Here is a 14,282-nt window from a genome sequence, read left to right on the forward strand (position 1 = left end):
ACTGCTCTACACCTTGTAAAAGACAGATGGTGACATGCACACACGCCCTGTAATAGCACGGCTTAATAGGACTCCATAGGCGAATACATTCCTCAGCTGAGCTGGAATTTATGTTTATTAGTGCAGATACACCACTGAGAGTGTTTGACCCAATGCAATTTTCATTTGCTTTTTTTTTTGCTTTCTTCACATCACATTTTGATGCTCAATTCTTCACAAGCGTACATTTCTTTTTAATATAAATAATAAGTGTTTGAAATCCTACTTAGAAAATTACTGCATTATGGATGACACCAGAGGTCCTCCACCCCTTTGGTTCAGACTTATGTTAGATAATAAATAGACTGTTTAAGCATTAGAATGTTTTATCTTTGTTTACTCTTTCTGACTGTGAATTTGGCAAAGCTAGTAGGTGTTTATTTGAACAATTAAGTAAGTAAACCAACTAAAATTGTTTAAAACTTAACTTCTGTTTCATGCTTTATACTGGGAACACTGAAGTTTTCACTTGGCATTGCTTTAGTTAGAGTGGCTGCGAGCCCTAACAGAAGCAGTTTGAGCATCACAAGAGAAAGTTTGTATTTATTTTTTCTCAACGTAAACCATGACTTCCTCTTCTTTTTTTGTGATTGTGGAAGTGCAACAAAAAAAAATAAGAAAAGCTGCTGAGACTTCAAAATGCAATAATTCCATTTCCACTCGGTGCCAGTAATCTTACAGGTCCACTGTGTTATCCGGTGTCCTCTCAGATAGCCAGCTCTCCTGTGAAGGCTTCCACACTCTCACCTCCCTGCCTCTGCTCCGCCACTCTCCCATTCTTTGATTCCATTAAAAAGCATAACTTCAGCTCCTGGGGCTCTCATCAAACAGGGCGGCTAATGCATTTTTTCCTGCGTTTTGAATTTTTTTCCTTCCCAATGTACCTCATATTTACATATAGATTGAGTATTTATCAGTCTGCATTTTTAAGGCAGATTCACTGTAGTCCACTTTATTAAACCATGTTGGATTTATGTATATTTAATGAAAAGGTGATGTAGGGAGTGTAATTATTTGAACAAGGGAGTGTACTTGGTATGTGGGATGAATAGCAATGCAAAGGGCTGTGAACAACTGAACTTGTAAATCCTGCCATGTCTCGAGTTGTGGTTTGGTCAGTTTAATCTCAGTGGCTGAACATAATAACCATTGCCCCCCCCCCCCCCAACCTCATGTGACTAAGAAGATGAAATATCAATCTTCAATGTGTTTGTGCTGCTGTATATCAGATGAAAGTAAGATGCGTCATTTGCCACACCGTGCAAGCTGGAGCAGGTTAGATATGATCCATATTCCCTGAGGTCACTTGCTCTGTCTCTTCCAAAGGGATGCCAACCACACACAGCTATGGAGCCCAGAGACACAGTTATTGCCATTAGCACAGTTGAATGAATAGTTTGACATTTAGGAAAATATGCTTATTACCCTCCTTGCCGAGAGTTGAATGAGAGGATCAATGCCAATCTCATGTCAGTCTTTTTGGTATGAAGCCACAGACACAGAGACGTTCTTAGCATTAAGACAGGGAGCAGCCATCTAACTGGCTGCTGGAAGCAGATTCATATTAATGGGCATCTATTGAGAGCTATTGATCTTCTTAGCTTCCTCTCAGCAAAAAAAGCGTATAAATATATTTCCCAAACTGTTGATCTATTAATGATTTGGTATAAAGTCGGATAGACAGATGGACTTTGTCTTGACCACTTTATTTAGAAACATTAATACGACAATTGTGACAATTCTTGCACTTTAGTCTGCTTGTGTATTAGGCTACTCCATGTGCACATTAAGTTTTGGTCTCCTTATTTTATGGTGTTAAAGTTGAGTTAATTGATTTACCACTATTCTCTCACACTGAGCATCAAACTCAGCCAATAATTAGACTGAATTATTCATTAACATACTAGACCATAGGGGGTCTTTAAACCCCACAAGACAATAGTTAAAAGATAATAAAATAACGCAACATGTGACTAAAATGTGTCTTTTCTGATAAATGTTGTCCAAAATCCCTACAAAGGGTGTCCTCACTGTGCGCTTGCAGCCCCCCTGGCTGGATGCTTGAGGAATCTGCTGCTCTTTGTTTGCGTTCAGCATCAGGTACAAGTGTGTTAACAGGGCTTTGCAAGGGCCGTGTGAGTCTATTATGCTCCAGTCACCGTGGCTTCAGGTTGACAATGGCTGAAAACCCTGGGAAGAAAAGAGACTGACAGAACAAATGGTGCACTGCAGGCTGGAATGTTGAGAAAAAAAGGATTTACAAAACAATAACGTAGTGTAAACTGTAACAACCTGAAGGCTCAATTGAAAACCATTTTAAGGTGTCGGCATTCCTTTCCCAAACCTATAGTTGAGGGTTCCTTTTTGCGCTAGACATTAGAGAATATTATTTTCTTCCTCTGAGGCAGGTTTCACACCTGATAGCCAACTTATAGTTTGCTTCCTCGGTTCACAACAGATGCGAGAATGATACATTGTTCTTGTATTTCAACAGGTTCGGTTCTTTTTCACACCTATCGTTTCTACTGAGCAATAACGTAGTCCCTGAACTTGTCTTCTCTACAATTGCTCTGAATTTCCATGCGGGAAAACTATAGAGAGAAACTACAGGAAGAAGATTGTCTTCCTCTTCCCTTAATGCATAGCAAAGCTGGCTAGGGGGAGCCTGTTGCTTCCTGTAGTAGTTGGGTCGGACTCATTCCGCTCCCGTTCTCACCACAAACGTTACGAACCGCACAAGAGTTGGTTTAGAAGCGTACCGAGACCACCTCTTCAACAAGGTCTTGCTACGCTGGTTTGGTGCGCGCCCAAGTGCGATTGTTGTGTCCTCATCAGCACAAACGAACAACACGCTAAGGTGAAAATGCACCCGAGTTTGTGGCAATCAAACCAAACATTGCAGGTGTTTTACACGTTTGTATTCTTTTATATTGCATTGTTGAAATGGAGCCTGAGAGTTTCATTGCCAACAACTGCTACTGTAATTGTGCATATGACAAACACACCATCTTGAATCTTGATCTTGAATCTTGAAAGCGCCCTGAGTGATGAGCCTGACTGCCATAAAGAGTTCAGCATCGCTCCCACCGTCCCCGCTCCTCTCAATAAGGCCTTGATGAGACTTTGGAATCAGTTCAATGAGAGGGACAGATGTTCCCCCAGGCCAGATGGAGTGGAAAGCAGGTGACAGCTGGATCCAAACCGGGCAACCTGCCTTTGATATGAGCGGAGCATTTCCTCTGCAGGTAGCTGGCCTTGGACCGACAACACCAGGCCAATCAGCCTTTACCTTGGTCTGATCCACTGCCATGACTCCTACAACTTTACCAGGGTCACTCGTCATCCTTGCCGCGCATCACATTGCATGTGCACCGATGATGGAGTTAGCATATATAGCTCCAGATGAAAAGGCATTTGTAAAGAGGCCTCCAGTACGGTGCGTGTGTGATGTCATTTTGAGAGACAGACCGCGTTCGCCGCTCTTCTTCTGGCTTAATTCTCGTGACTACATTTGTTTGAATATTTCTGTCATACATTTTCTTTTTTAATTACGTGAGGGAAAATCTCTGCAGTACTGTCTCTTGAGCAACATGATTTATGCTTGCTCATAGCCGCAGAAGCAGCAGTTTGTCCCTGTGGGTCGTTCTAAACCCTGAGAAGGCTATAGGTTTTGCTGATGAGAAACAGCTGTGGCCTATAAGCTACATCAGTCACAAGAATGGGAAAAATAGAACTTTGGCAACTTTCAACCACCTGCCTTGTACGTTCACTCTTTTCAGCTACAAGCTAGCCCGCAGAGAGAAACACAGAAAAGTGAGCCGTATGAAAGCGAAGTCTTACTAATGCATACTAGAAACTGAGTTTTTATTATGACGTCCTTTTTCTTTCCTACAACACGTTCATGCTTTCCACACTGTATTATTCTGTGTGTGTGAGAGTGTAATGGACTGTCCATTTTAATTACACTGCCTTGCCTGCAATGGTTTCCAAGTGGCGGTTCAGCTTTAGCATGTTGTGGTTGAGACATTTCCAAAGCAAACTTTCCAGTCATTAATTCCGTTGCCATGATTTTGTGTGAGGGATTGCCAGTCCAACCACCTCTATGTGTTGTGTTGTAATTAAAGAAGTGTTTCAACACGATCTGACAAAGGAAAGTGTTTGTATATACACAGGAAAGGAGATGAGGCGTTGCGATCGCGGCAGTAAAAAGGAATTACATTCTTTGACATAGTTAGCATGTCCTTCACACTCACTCTGCTGCCGAGTTAAAAACGACTCTGACTGAGAGCATGATTAAAGATTTGCCTATTAGAACAACATTTGAGGGTTGCATGTCTTTGAGCAGAATCATGATGAAGCAGGGCCGGAATGCTATTGTTTTACAGGAATGCAGTTTCATCGCTGTTGGCATTGACAAAATGAAGACAAGTTGCTATTTCTGGTGAAGTACGACTCCTCGTTCTAGTGCCAGGCCACACTTAGAACAATCCCCCAGAGTTTGGTAGTAAACAAAACCTGGTGTCCTAGGATACTCGAAGGCAGGTACTCAATAGAGAAGCTTGACGCTTATTCTAACGGAGAAGTCGAGACATGCAGAAACTTCACAGCCACAGTCGGAATAGTCTTCTTGACCTTTTCTGAAACAATTCTCTTTTATTTCCGGGAGTTAGTTTTGATGCTTGCTGCTTCCACTCTGATAACTGTCCATTAATTATCAAGCAACGACCAACAGCTGATGAGCTTAGCTTAGCATAAAGACTTGAAATTGGGACAGCTAACAGCCTATAGAAAACGAAGTCCACCTTACACCTTAAATGCTCACATACTTAAAAGCTATAACATACATATCCTCCACATCACACCCTTTTTCACTACAACTTGAAATTGTTTACGCTTTAGCTATTGAATACAAAACACAAACAAGATAAGCCTACAATGTGTTATTTAGTGAGTTATGTTGACTTAGCACAAAGCAAACTTTATGCTAACCAAAAACTTACCAGCTGCTAGCTGTTCATATTTAGCTAGCTAACTTGAGTTCAATGATAGGCTATGAGAGATTTAAAAATGAAAGTGGTATCGATAGTGTAATTGTAATGGAGAGAGTGATTGACATACTTTACAAAATGTTGACCCATTCCTTTAACATTGGTACAAAACGGTGTAATAGGCCTATTGTTTTTCAATAACAGGCCCAAGAACATACGCCAGATACTTGTGGAAATGTAAAGCCATTCACTTCCAGTTTCATCACTTATCAGAAACATTAGCCAGCCCCTGTAAACACTGAGGCAAACAATGAGCTCACTTATTGGAAATGTTCCTCTGCGCGAAAAGCCACATAATGCATTAGTTTTGGTATATTTGAATTTATTTGAATGTATACAAATGAATTTAACGGTTGGAAAATTACAATAATAACTTCAAACAGTATCCAGACATATTAAGGTGCCGGTACTCAACCAATGCAGATCTCGTCATATGCATCTCCAGGAGGCTAATGCTGAGTAAACAGAAGGCAAATCATTGTTTGTTCTTGTGAAATTGGTTCTATTTTCTTTGGAGCGATACACAGACAAGTTCCTGGCTCCAGACCACAGCACAAAGACGGAGCAGAAAGCGAGAGGTCCATACAGAGGAGGTAGTGAAGAGGCTTTTCCATGGGAAGATGTTTGCACTGAATAATTAGATTTACAGTACTGTGTATTCACAAGAGTCTTGGCAATTTTACATTTCAAAATAGTTTGTGTGTGTGTGTGTGTGTCCAGTCCTGTGGCTTGTATCCATAATCAAATCTCCTTTTCCATCCGATATTTGACAACATATTATAGCCTGCACATCCTTTTTTTAAACGGGCCTTGGAGATGGTATTTTCTGTCATCTCCCTTGTGACACTTGCTTTGTCTGCCTTCACGTGGGCTTGACGTGTGGAATGCATCCTGTGACATTTGCAGTTCTCCATGGCTTATTGCTTTCTCATTATGGTACAAAGGTTCCTCTAGTGTTGGCCTGCCGTCTGCAGTCGTGGTGGTCTCTTCGGGCAAGAGACTTGTCGTGTCCCCCACCATTGTCAACCGCCATCTCCACCCTTTTCACTCGCAGACGTGTCACCTCTTACCTCTTTAACAGGCTACACTCCCACTAATCTCTATGCATGATTCCCTCCGGAGAGGGTTCACAGTCATCTTTGTTCCTCTGCCACCGCTAGCCTCTTCGAAGAGCAAGAGGCTCCGTACATTCCAAGTGGCGGCTGGTCATTGAGTGGTTTCCATTGTGGCGGGAGAGAGAGCATGGGTCCGGCTCTCTGTCTCCGGACTGATGGATGGCCTGTCCCACTTTATCTGAGCAGGACGGACGCTGCGTTGGCTGGGGCCCAGAGATTGTCACTCCTGACGGCTTTATCAGGGCCTGACTTATAGAGCTGTCATCCTCTTAGAGCAAGGTTCCCAGGCACCTTGGTCCAGCCATCCCCCCACCCTCCTCCTGTCTGTCATGCCTGCCATCCAAGGGACCTTGGCCTGAAGCCTGACTCCCACCCACCCTGGGAGAGATACATTAACAAACTTGTCTTCGTTCATCAGCCCCACCCTTGGTTGTTATAGGGAGCCTGTTGTAAGAGCCAGCTCTTTAGCCAAGAGACATTAACTCCAGATGAGGCGTGGACGTTATTTAAGATACAGATGTAGGCCCTAGGTGGGGGATGCATAACGCTCCTTATGCGATTTTACGAGATGTCCACTCATTTTGTATGTCATTCAACTTGTATGTACACACAAAAGGCATTATTTGAACATAACTGTTGATTTGGCTCTGTATCTTTAGTGTTCTTGTTACAAATGCTGAATGAAAAAAAAGGAAAAATATGGCAATTTTTCATCTTATGAAAGGCTGAGCCCGTGTTTGAGCTTGCCATGAAACCACAGCGGAGTTCCTTCCTTATTCTCACTTTGATGAGCCATTGGAGAGCTTGGGGGGAAGCCAAGTAAAGTCTGGGGCCTCTCGCACATTCTGATGTTTTGTTTCAAACAGAGCAGCTTTTGTTCGGCTGTCAGAAGGGAAGCAACTCACAGTGTGTCGGATTGTCTTAAGTAACCACAAACACGGGGCATGTGCTCATTTTTATTTCATTTTTCACAGAGGTTATGTTGGCACAGCTAGACGTTTGTTTCATACTGTTTTCATGGGCATCATCAATCAAGAAATGATGGGGTTTTGCGTGTGTACATGTCGGTCTTTATAAAGTGTAAGTATCCATAAACTGAAAGGGTTTATATCGGGAAGGCTTTTAGGTTGAGGGATCAGATAGAGATGATCATCTCCAGATCTCACCTCTGACTCCTCTCCCAGTCAACAGAACACTAGGGGGACGTAAAGACAGATCCATGAATGATATGAAATAAATTAATCTGTTCTCAGGGTTGTGTATGTCCTGGAGCTAGACCAGGCATAGCCATCTAATAAAAAGTAATTCAGTTCAATTGCATGTGTCTATTTTGGTCACATTACTGGCATGGCTCTGGGTAATACAACGTCAGTTTATTGGTTGGCCCATTGCTTCGGTGGCTGACTGAAATATCTCAACAGAAAATGTATGGATTGTCATGGAATTTGCTATGAACAGTTATGAGCACCTTCGGATTAACTGTAAGAACTTTGGTGATCCCCTGATTTTCCATACAGCAACATCATCAGGTAAAATTTCAGTTTATGACCAAATACCTAATTCAATTACATAATCATCAGCTACTTTGTGTTTTAGTTGCAAGCAAACATTTGATTCAATGGTGAACATAGTAAAGTACTAGCTTTTTCATTATGAATATGTTGAATGCTGTTGTTAGCATGTTGTTAGCATTCACCTCGGAGGACAGCCTCACAGAGATGCTAGTCTGGTTGATTTCTAAATCACTCCCTATTTACTTTAAAGTGGCTATGAGTAACTTTGGCGGTTGGCGGCTCCTTTGGACACAATCGGTAGTATTTTTACGACGCCAGCTGTCGTAAAGCTGTTTTCTGGCGTGTGCCGGCCGTGCAAGTGTCAAATGATTAGGACGCAATATAGTGCATGTCCGTGTTGAAAGTGTGAGGGCACGGAATATTTTCGGCTCCATGAGAGTGGTTAGTCACACTGCATCAACTCAATGCCAGTCAGTGCCACACACACCTGATTGAAATTAGTTGATGCAGAGTCACTAACCACTCTCACGGAGCTGAAAGATTCCGTATCCTCACAGAAAGTGAATGAACGAGAGACGGCAGTATGGATCACGATGAGGTAATGTGTGTATGTTGTTGTAAATAATGACTATTTCAGATGAATAATGGTCATCTGATGATGATGAAGCAAAGTAAACTTTGTTTTAGTACCGTTCATTCAATTAGGAGTAAACACTGCAGGACTAGTTCACTCCTGCTAAATTTTTATGTTGATTGGCAATGCCCTCCTCCCGCCCGTCTATCACTCTCCCTTTTAGCTTTTCGTCATTGAATTTTCTTTTTTTCTTTGATGGTTCTGCCCCGTTATCAGCCATTATGACGACAAATAACTGTCTCAAACAAGGCTCCCCTTCCCTTATCTGGATGTGACCATAGAGCCTGCATGCGCAAGCCGAAAATCGGACTGTGTGTGCGACCAGACCAAAGGCATCAATAAAAGCTATATAAAAACAGCTTTCTTTGCACTGATGGTCTCGTTTCTGTTTAAGGTGATTTACGATTATCAGAGGAAAAATTTGGTTATTTTAAAGATATTTAAAATGTACTCGTTGTCACTTTAAAGTGCACTATATTTAGCCCCTCGCCATTTTGCTAGGGATCCTATTTCTGAGTGGGACATCTTTGCCCCTCAAAAAGTCTCACACGAGTGAGCGCTAGAGTGATTTTGGTCACAGCATTGGTCGTTTTTTATTTTCTTCTTGCTGTGAGGAGATGCAATAAACAGTTCAACACGCTATAGTGTTCTTCTCTTGGGGGACAGCAGCCCAGTGATCATCTGTGCTTTGCATTAATGCAGATTTTGACTATCAAAACTGAGACAACAGGGACTCGTTAAGAGCACTCAGCATTTTTCATCCAGATGTCAGCTCAACAGAGTGCATTTACAATAATTTCCCCTGGAGGCTTTCATGTTGAGAGTGCAAAGGACTGCAGGTTGTATGAGAGCGGTTGTGCCAAAGCTAATTTTGGAGTTGGTCCCCCACCAATGCCAGCCCGACTAAAGATTTCGCCCTTGGATTGTGTTAATTCAAGCGGTCTGTCCAACCATCCCTTCTCCAATCACAGTCATGGTCACAGGTGTGCTAATCTATCAATGTGTCACTCCTTTATTCGCTGTCAATGATGTATCATATATCTTACTTAAGCACAAAAAACTAAAATCGTTTCTCATGTCTTGACTATGTGGGTCAACGGACCATTACATGATCATACATTTGTAGATACACTACAGCCCCTCCCTTGAATTTGATACAATACAATAGATTAGATTTTGACCATCAGCAATCAAATATTCCGATAGGACTCCAGTAATATCCTGCTTGTAAGGGCTGAGAATGGGGCAGAGAACGGGGCCAGTGTGTCAGCCAGAGTCATTCCAGGCGAGCTGGAGTCTTTCCTGTATAGCCCCCTCCACATGCTCTGCTTTCCATCCGACCTGGATCATATGCCTTTAATAGTGTGTAATCTCTTAAGGGGTGAGATTTATGCCCTCCCCCTCTACAGCTGAGGCCAGGGATATGTAGGAAGAGTGAGCAAAGGCTCCCGTGGGAAGACATGATCAACCTGCTGTAAATTTGCGTGAAGAAACACTCCAAACAAGGCACCTATGGTCCTGCATGACCTATATATACAAAGATACTGTACTGAGCAAAGGTTCTAAAGTGAACACATTTTTCATTGTTCCTATTTCTTGTACTGCCCTGGACCTTCAGATTATAAATTTCACAGCTCAGGTATACAGATGGTAACAGATGTGGTCGTGGACAGCTTGGCCGTGAGCCTTGCAGTTTATACAACCTGCACTCACAAAAGCTGTATTGTAACAGTTTGTCCCCTGTAATTGTTGCTATAAGGGTTCTGTGAAACTTGGTGTTAGTTGATGGATTTCTTTTTAGGGATACAATACACGTTTGTTGAACATTATGAAAGAGCAATACCCCCGGTTGATGTATGATATCTCTCTTCGGTGGGTCGATATTGCTCATAATTTTGATGGACTGGCTAGTTTCTCAATAAGCTCCCGTGTCACTGTCGCCCCGGGACACACAGGACATATTAGCTCTGGGAAATCAAGACCAAATGTAAACCAAGCAAAGAGTAGAAAAGCCTTTAATTTCTTATTTATATGAGACATGAAGAATGAATGTACCTTCTAACCTATCCATCTCTTTGTTTAAAATTCAACTAATGATGAATGTAATGTGAAAAAGGGGACTTACTTAAGAACTAAGGCTATGTGTCTACAGCTTTTGAGGCTGCAATTAGGCACAGCAGTGCTTTGGGTTAAATGTTAATGTCAGCAATGTTAACATACAGATATTTAGCAGGTAAAAAGTTGAACTTGTTTATCATCTCAGCTTAGTGTGTAGCGTACCAGCTGCAGGCTGATATCAATGCCATTCGTTTGAGAGGTTTTTGGTCATTTACCAGAGTACTAGACAAATACAAATTTTGACCGGATGATAGTATTTTACAAAAAGTCTGGCATAGCTACAAATCAGTTTGCATATAAAACAACAACACTTGTTAAAAAAATAGATTATCATTATCCATATGTTAATTTGTCCACTCACCTGTTTTGCATGCCACAGTTTATTTCTTTGATTAAGCTTCCGCAGTAAAGCAAATGCAACATAACATTCATATTAAAAGCCGGCCTGTTGAGCCTATAAGTCAGTAAATAGCTTCTTGTAAATGTCAGCCGGCCGCCCGTATAAATGAATGCAGTCACATTTCTGGACCAACAGTATAACATTACATAGCATCAACTACTCAAAAGGGTTTCCATGTGAAATAAAAGCCTTCCTATATTACATTATTATCACTACACCAGTCAAACATTGTCTCTGTCTTGTGAGAGCAACACACTGCTGATGTCTGTAATACCTTTGATGTCTCTACTAATGCAAGCCTCCAGATGAAGGACATTCATTTATCAAATTGGGGTTTTCAGTTTATTTGGCCAAAGAATAGCACAACACACTGAAAATGGACTGACTTCTCTAGTTGTTTTTCTTTGAAATAGATGATTTGCCACAATGTATCAATTGGCCAGAAACACATTGTACTTTTTTGTACTACTTTTTTTTTATCGGGCTGTGAGGGGATGAAAGTGTCTGTCTTTTCTATGTTATGCGTATTAGCTCCCTGCTTTCATTCAGATTGCAGAGACACAATATTGATCTTAGTGAGCCAATGAGCCAAGAAGAAGGAATCACATATTTGGAGTGCCTCCTGTACTAGTTTTACAGGGAAGAAAAGGAAAATCAACATGCAGCCAATACTTAAACTTTAAGTTCAAACATGATTAAATATTTGAATCAGGGTTGACTTGAGATGTTATGATATTGAGGAATTGCTGCCAGGTGTTTGAACCGTGTAGTGGTTTTCTCATCTCTTGTGTGTCCTATTAAGGTATCTGAAAATTAGGATTTGTTTCTAAAATGGTGAAATGTTTATGTTTTTTAATTTATAGGTGTCCGGTCCCCATTGCATTCAGCAGCAGTCGTTGTTACATACTAGGTAGCGGAACCATGAGGAGATATTCTCTGATTTGACATAAAATACATTTCTCTTCAACAAGCTTTGTCTGGAATTGTTCCACCTTTAAATGGCAGTGACACATACATTCATCCTCCAGACTTTTGAATTTCACAAAGCCAGGATGACATGATTATTTATCCAATATCCCTTGCAGCTTTTGATTATTATTTATATGATACTCAAAAATCTAACGCTCCATTTATGCTAAACTTCCTTTCCATGGTTTCCTTATTATAATGGTAAATCCAACAAGGTGCCAGTTTATTGGTGTAAAAATGAATAATATAGTCATTTTGACACCCAGTTCTCCGTATAATGATGATCCAGTCCTTAGCAGTGTTGGGAATAACGCCGTTTAAAATAACGGCGTTAGGTAACGCCGTTCTTTTTTAAGTAACGGGGTAATCTAACTAATTACTTTTTCCGTCGTTACAACGCCGTTATCGTTACTGAACGTTAAATGCGGTGCGTTACTATGAATTGATTGAATAAACTGTGTAATCCGAACGCACCCCTGGCTCCATACTACACAAACTGCTAGTGAGGAGACCGGTGTGTTTTATTCAGTGTGGATGACATTATAACTGTCAGTTAGCGCCGTCACGTCAGTCAGCCGGAGCGCCTGTTAAGTGAAGTTTCTTTTTCTTTCTCTCTCTGTTGTGTGAGCTTGCACGTTGCCGCACTAACCACCTATCAATCCACGGTTGAAACGTGCTCTCCCTGAGTTTGTTTGCATCGCCCTTGTGAGTAAGTGCATGGAGTTTCCCGATCTCTATAAATTGTAATTTATGCACGTTATTAAACGGCCGCGATTCGCCGGTTGCATCAGCTGTTTAGCGTGTCATCACGAGCCGAATATTGCTATTGTTCTTTTCCTGGGATCTGTATGCTGCTGTGCATGTTAAAGAAGGAAATAAACAGGATAAATCCTCTCCTCCTCTCATCGTCTCATGCTTTATAGTCTGACGTTTTTGGCTGTTTTAGCCGACACCCCTGAAGTGAATCCAGTGATATTAGCAGATCAGCACGGTACTTCCAGCAGTTTCCTCTACTACTTTTGTTGAGAACAAAATAGGCCTACTTGAAGTGCAGGATAGGCCTAAACCTCTGGCTGTCTGTTGATGTGCAATAAATATTGAAGGTTATGTAGCCTACAAGTAGGCCTACCTGTCTGTTCTACTCATTTCAACTGACTTGTGAAAACTGCTCAGAAAAATCCAAATTGACAACTTTTTTTTTTTTTTTTTTACACTAGGCTAACGCAAATAGTTACTTTCCCTGGTAACTAATTACTTCTATTGTAAAGTAATTCAGTTACTAACTCAGTTACTTTTTGGAACAAGTAGTGAGTAACTATAACTAATTACTTTTTCAAAGTAACGTTCCCAACACTGGTCCTTAGTGTTAAGTATAACTAGACATTGAACACCTGTTTTATTGTGTTTCCCTCCAGCAGCATCTTGATGCTGAGGCTGCGTGTCTGTCCACAGATCTGACTGGTGTGACCTGTTGTCAGAGTGCCCAGGGAGACAGTGCCACCTTCTGCCAAGGTGACCTGTCACCACAGGCTTTTACACAGGCTATCCATGGGTCTTAAGTTGCCCAGGGGAGCTGTAAAAGTGTTAACACCACGCTCACTCGGCACACTGGTATTAGGGAAAGGCCTGGTTACAGGAATAGCCACCTGTTCCATTCTGGCCTGGATGAGTGCCGCGCCTGTCCCCAAGGACCCCCACTCCATACCACGACCACCACAGAGGAATTTCAAAGCAAAACAAACACATCGCTGTGGTCCATACTAGGCCTCAATTATGTCATGGTTTTACCTTCCGGAAACCAAAATCACAAGAGCCTAAGTCTAATTAATTTAATTAGATCGTTTGTGTGCTGTAAGCTGCAGCCATTAGCATCTCCTGCTGACTAGTTTACAATCTAATGTTTGCAGGCTATCTTTAGCGATTTTGCTTTGCTCCATGTTAATTTGCGGAACTTAAAAAAACAACCGAGAAAGCATTCTGTTCAGCATTCATTCAGTTAACCCCCATTTGAATACATTTTTCTCTTGTAAAATTAAAATGAAAACATCAGTTTGAAATTACAAATGAATATAGTAAAATACGGCCAAACCTATCCCATTTTGGCTTATCATAAACATTGAAAAGGAACCTGGAGGAGTTTTCGACCAACATGTTAAGCTAATTTTAGCTAATTGGCTAGCTAGCATTATCTGATAAAATATGGTGGTGTCATCATTGCCAGCAAAAACATTGTCAGTTAGCAGCAAGAAATGAGAAACTGCTTTTGTCTACTCATTGTTTCAAACATTGTTAGTTGTAAATCTGCCGTCATTAGGCTTATCATGTGCCATGTGAAAATGGAAATTACAACAGGTATAGCCACAGCAATTCAGTGCAGTTTAGCACACTTCAAATTAAGAAGGTTGTACACCCCTGTAAACCTTACATAATGTTTGCTGTCAATTA

This window comes from Ammodytes marinus (assembly GCF_949987685.1).
Source record: "Ammodytes marinus genome assembly, chromosome: 4".
Taxonomy (NCBI): Eukaryota; Metazoa; Chordata; class Actinopteri; order Uranoscopiformes; family Ammodytidae; genus Ammodytes; species Ammodytes marinus.